Here is a 6,089-nt window from a genome sequence, read left to right as displayed (position 1 = left end):
GTCAGTAGTTAGCGCACAGAGTATCAATAGCTTCAAGTCTTCATTGATAAGTACTTCAGGGATATAAGATTATACTGACCCTTCTTCGCATGTTTTCAGACAGATTACAGCAAGACCTCAACCTAAATCCATATTATTCTCTCCCACAACCTAGATTGCAAGTAGCGTAAGTTAACAAAAGAGTAAAGTAACAGTTAATGTCCGCATGACAGATGGAGTGAGGTGGGTGCAGTAAGGTGACAGGTTACTGGTGCGTGCCTAGTACCGCCGGTAAAACGAGGATCAAGCCTCCACCTCACCCATCGTGAGTATTAGGGGGGATTCTGGGGCTGTCCTGTGTAGGCCACTTGGCCTCTTCAAGTCTGCCTGTGTTTCTATGTTCTTATGTTCTTATGTAATGAAGTCATTTTCCCCCACAGCTTAGGTTACCAGTAGTGTGTTAAGGGTAGTAATTTCCTCTTATTTCTCTCTTTGTAAAATTTCCATGTCCCTTTCTTCCTTAAAGGTACATGGTGTTCTCTTCTAACTATTTCCTGCACGTTGCCGGAGGGAGAGGTGGGTGGGAAGGAGCCTTCATCTTTTCTGTCCTGTTCTACCACACGTAGATTACTAGTAGTAGCGGTAGTAAACTGACACCCTCGCCATAGACCGATAGGTCTTCTAGTGTCTGTTCTTCCTATGTATTCCTCCTCCTCCTCCTCTTCCCCCTCCTCCTGTTTTACTACTTCCATTATCAATCAGTCAGCCAGCACCAAGCTTAACAAGGACAAAAGGCATATTTAAATGCATTTTTACCATGATAAAAAAGTATAAAAATATAGTGGAAAATTACAGAGTTGGCAATGATTAAATCAAATTGATTTAATCAAATGATTAAATCATTGATTTTTTTTACTAAAAAATCATGATTTTTTTTTTTTTTTTAACTAAAAGTCTTCCATAAGTTAAATGATGTGCTCCAAAGATGGTAAAGTAAAACAACCTATTCATATGTATTGATTCATTTATTCTCTTCGAGGTATATACCCCCCCCCCAAAAAAAAAAAAAATAAATAAATAAATAAATAATCCTACATTGTTATATCCTCTTGCACTAATGTTGCCAACTTGCCATATGTTTTTTACTTGGTAAAAAATCGGGCGCCTTCTAAGCATCAAAACTATTCCAAGGGTGTCAGGCCTATCAAAACGCCAAAAAGACTATCTTTTCACAGCATCCAAAAAGCTGTATCTTATCAAGTTATAAAAAAGCTTACACTGCCTGGATGTTATCAAATCATCAAAAACACTAGATGGCTTCAAAGCATCAAAAATGGATAAAATCAAATCAATGCATCCAAAACTTCATATATTTCCAAAATGTCAAAAACATCTTCAGATCTAGGCAAAACATCGACACATTATGTTCAGGTCCAGCAGATGAAGCGCGAGGCAGCACAACAAGATACATATCAATATCAGTCTTTATTTCAAGTGACTTTTTTTTACAATAAATAACCTACGAACCATAAAATTGAGAGTGTCATTCTTCCCTCTGAAGACTGGGGGTTGCAATTAATCAGCAGCGTTCAAAACTAGAAATGAAGCAGCAGTATTTCATATCTTGCTGAGTGAGTATTTCTAATCACTCCTGCACCTGGCCCCTGCAGATAGGACATGGATACCTCATGGTTTCTGTGACGCTGTTGCAGCCTACACAGACCTGTGCATTATTGCAAGGCCTGAAGCAGATCGTTCTCTCTAGGGGTGCCAGACACACAGCGCAGGGACAATGATTCTGTTGCTGAGAAGGTTGATTTTCTTAGTCAACAGCAGCTTCATCAGCATCATCTGAATCGTATCTGTCTCGAGTGTGGGCCGCCTCTAGAAACTAAAGGTGCCTGTCCATCGTGTGGCCCACAGCTGAGATAAACTGCATATGAATATACTGTCCATTTCCATGGTGGATCTTACCCCGGATAATGGAGTAGTTGGCCGGCATCTTATTGATAGATGGCACTTTACATTTCTGTTAATTCCTCAGGCTGAAGTGCTCCTGGTGCTACAAGGTACAGACCCCGTTCTGATCTGTCAAGGGTATGACTGAGGCTTTCATTGATATTGCCTCGTGACCCCGAACAGAGTATCACTTGTTAGTTCGAGAATTTGGTTCCCAAGTTAGTCTCGATCATACTGTGTCACACCACTTTACTCGTTGATGTAGAAACATTTGCATTAATGGTAGTTGTGATGGTGTACCATTGTCAGGTAGTTGTGATGGTGTACCATTGTCAGGTAGTTGTGATGGTGTACCATTGTCAGGTAGTTGTGATGGTGTACCATTGTGAAAGTCGTAATACCCCATAGTGTCATCATGGACTAGACTTTTGATGCTTTGATAACTTTGATTTTTTTTATGCTCTGATGACTTAACAATTTGATGCTTTGATAACATCTGGATTTATTGATATATTGATGCCTTCTCATTTTTGATGCATTGAAATGATATGAACTTGTTGCTACACTGATGGGATAAGGGTAAAAAGCTGTTTTTGACAAAATGGAAACATTGGAAAATTTGATGGATTTAGTTTTTTGCTGATTTGACGAAATGACAGGACCAGTTTTTGACACATTGATGCTCCCCCCAAAATCCTCCTCCTTTAGTCTTTACTAACTTGGCAGGCAATGTATCATAATAATAACCAAGGTTAGCAACCAAACAGTAACAGAAGTAGATATTCTTCTCTGTGGTAATAATATAATATTCTGTCATGAAAATGACAACTTCAGGCAACTCTATCTGTCCTAAACCTGCTCCTGTACCAACTACAAACAAGTATTGAACAAGTATGTATCTGGATCCTTGACTGTGCTCAGACTTACAGGCCCTAAACTCAAACTTAAAGTAACCTATGGAGACTTTCAAATCACTCAGCAGGATATATATTTATAAAAAATAATAATAATAATAATAAAAAAATCTGAAAATTAAAAAAAAAAAAAATCAATGATTTTTTGATTTCTTTGATTTAAAAAAAAAAAATCACCAACCCTGGAAAATTATTCTAGCTACTCCTTCTCCTCTACCCCCCAACACCCTGCAACATTAGAAAGCTGGACAGCATAACGATAGGCTTGATCAAGGTCATTCATTATGTTTGAGTGCCTGCAGTGGCCGGCCCTCACTACCAGTGCATGATGGATGAGTGGAACAGAACTGGCAGCCATGAGGTGGGTGTCATAATGAGACTCCTTCAGGAAAACTAGAATTAATCCTTGGCAGAGAGGACTGGTGCCATTACTTACTAGAACTATCAACAGTGGTGTTCCACAGGGCTCTGTCCTATCACCCACTCTGTTCCTGTTATTCATCAATGATCTTTCCATAACAAACTGTCCTGTCCACTCATACGCTGATGGCTCAATTCTGCATTATTCAACTTCTTTCAACAGAAGACCCTCTCAACAGGAATTACATGACTCCAGGCTGGAGGCTGCAGAACGCTTAACCTCAGACCTTGCTATCATTTCTGATTGGGATAAAAGGAACCTTGTGTCCTTCAATGCCTCAAAAACTCAATTTCTCCGCCTATCAACTCGACACAATCTTCCAAACACCTCTCCCATATTCATCAATAACACTCAGCTGTCACCTTCTTCAACACTAAATATCCTCGGTCTATCCTTAACTAAAAATCTCAACTCGAAACTTCACATCTCTCTCACTAAATCAGCTTCCTCAAGGTTGGGCGTTCTGTACAGTCTCCGCCAGTTCTTCTTCCCCGCACAGATGCTTTCCATATATAAGAGTCTTGTCCGCCCTCGTATGGAGTATGCATCTCACGTGTGGGGGGGCTCCACTCACACAGCTCTTCTGGACAGAGTGGAGGCTAAGGCTCTACGTCTCATCAGCTCTCCTCCTCTTGTTGATAGTCTTTACCTCTTAAATTCCGCCGCCATGTTTCAACTCTTTCTATCTTCTATCGAAATTTTCATGCTGACTGCTCTTCGAAACTTGCTAACTGCATGCCTCCCCCCCTCCCACAGCCACGCTGCACACGACTTTCTACTCAAGCTCGTCCCTATACTGTCCAAACCCTTTATGCAAGAGTTAACCAGTATCTCCATTCTTTCATCACATTCACTGGTAAACTCTGGAACAGCCTTCCTTCGTCTGTATTTCCTCCTGCCTATGACTTGACTTCTTTCAAGAAGAGAGTATCAAGACACTTCTCCACCCGAAATTGACCTCTCTATTGGCCACTCTAGACTTATTGCTGTATGAGGGGAACAGTTATTTTTTTTTTTTTACATCTTTTTGTTGCCCTTGAGTTGCTCTCTGTGCTGTAAATAAAAAAAAAAATAGAAGACCATTAAATTATGAGAGTAAACTTATTTGCCCGGTTAATATTGATAGAAAATAATAGAATACAAAAAATGGAGAATATATATAGTAAAGTCACAACCATAAGTATTGTATGGCCACGGGGACGCTCACATAACTCACGACTCATGTAACTCTTAGAATGGGAAGGGCAGCTACATGGAGGCTTACCCAAGTTGACCGTATGGGGTGCAGTCAGCGGGTGAGTGAAGAGACGCACCTTAAACATGCTCCTTGTTAGCAGTGGTGACTAGCTGTCAGCAAGCATGCAGGCAGGCCGTCACTGTTTTGCCACCCTCAGAATATACTGCAAGTGTTTGTGACAAGTATAATTATGGCTTGGCCAAAGACATAGTTGCCCCCTTTGTGTTACATGACTGTTGGTAATATTCCTTACAGTGTCTTGCCACCCTCAGAATATACTGCAAGTGTTTGTGACAAGTATAATTATGGACTGGCCAAAGACATAGCTGCCCCTTTGTGTTACATGACTGTTGGTAATATTCTCACAGTGTCTTGCCACCCTCAGAATGTGCTGCAAGTGTTTGTGGTTTAACTCTATCCTCTCCAAGGGAACTGGAGTACTCTAATGATGGTGATTATTACTGATGTCACTGCTTAACTTGTGTGTGTGTGTGTGTAACCAATATACATTTTTTGCTCTGCCAGTCACTAGGATTATCTTAGGTTGAATTTCTCATGTTGAAAGTCCGACATCATGTGTAACCAAGCCTAAAACGATTATCTGATCTAGAACTCCTCACATGAAAAGTCCAGCATGATGTGTAAGTCTGTGGCGCACCTTTCAGACCCTCCGCGTGCCGTGGATTAAGGCCAACCTTAACGTGTGCATATCTGGTGAGCTCTGGGACCACCCTGCCCTCCCTCACCCACAGGGATGAGCTTATCAAGGAGTGGGCGGTAAGGAGCCAGGCCTCACGTTGCCTCTCTTCCTGCCAAAGAGATAACAGGCTGAGGGTGCTGGAGAAAGTGCTCCTACTCCTCCTTATGCAGTGCTTTTGTTATGTCACTGATTGATGTACTTTGTCTGCCCTTGGATAGGTAAAGAATCATTTAGATATGCAGCATTGCTGGCCTGCTTTTAATGAAGGGTCTTTTCATGCCTCTCTAGGCTCAGGGATGAGTTCACTGATGATAAAGAATTAAATAAAAGCTCAGAAGTGTTAGAGGAAGGTAGCTGGTGAAGATGCAGCCTCCAACAGCCCAACATAACTGCCACTTTTATCCTCCTCCCTGCAGAAACCCTCCACACTCTGACCTGTGTGTTGGCCCGCCATGTGTACGCCCTCGGCCTCAGCAGTCTGCCGCTGGAGCGCGTCGGTGAACGGCGACTCGTCAGGAGGGGCTTCACCAAGCGCCCGGCCTGGATGTTAGTGCTGAGTGTTGCCTCCCAGATAGTGAAGTCGGTTAGTCTGAATTGGTCTTAGAAATCACTACGTTTACCTCAGTTTACTAAGGAGGAAATTACACTGAAATCTAGGCGTCCGGATTCTGATGTGCAGGGATTTGTAAGGGATGTGAGTGCCTGAGTGTTGCTGTTGGTGTCGTGGAAGTCCAGGAGTCTGAATTGGTCTGAAAAATCCCAGTAAAATTTATTTTTGCTAACGGGATTTTGTAAGCTGAAATATAGTTGTCCAAATTCTGAAATGCAGGAAATTCATAAAAGTAACAAGTGCCAGAGTGCTGGTAGTGATTCAGTAAC

At 41.7% G+C, this 6,089-nt stretch overlaps 1 long non-coding RNA gene across 1 annotated transcript; it reads left to right on the top strand.

Moving 5' to 3' along the window:
- Positions 1–222: 222 nt before the first annotated feature.
- On the top strand, positions 223–5,744 carry LOC126991596 (uncharacterized). The gene is made up of 3 exons (XR_007745688.1): positions 223–304; positions 5,176–5,287; positions 5,627–5,744. It is a non-coding gene; the product is annotated as an uncharacterized LOC126991596 (long non-coding RNA).
- The last annotated feature ends 345 nt before the right edge of the window (positions 5,745–6,089 follow it).

Source organism: Eriocheir sinensis, unplaced genomic scaffold (genome assembly GCF_024679095.1).
Source record: "Eriocheir sinensis breed Jianghai 21 unplaced genomic scaffold, ASM2467909v1 Scaffold303, whole genome shotgun sequence".
NCBI classification, from domain to species: Eukaryota; Metazoa; Arthropoda; class Malacostraca; order Decapoda; family Varunidae; genus Eriocheir; species Eriocheir sinensis.
This window is presented reverse-complemented; position numbering and strand designations above follow the sequence as displayed.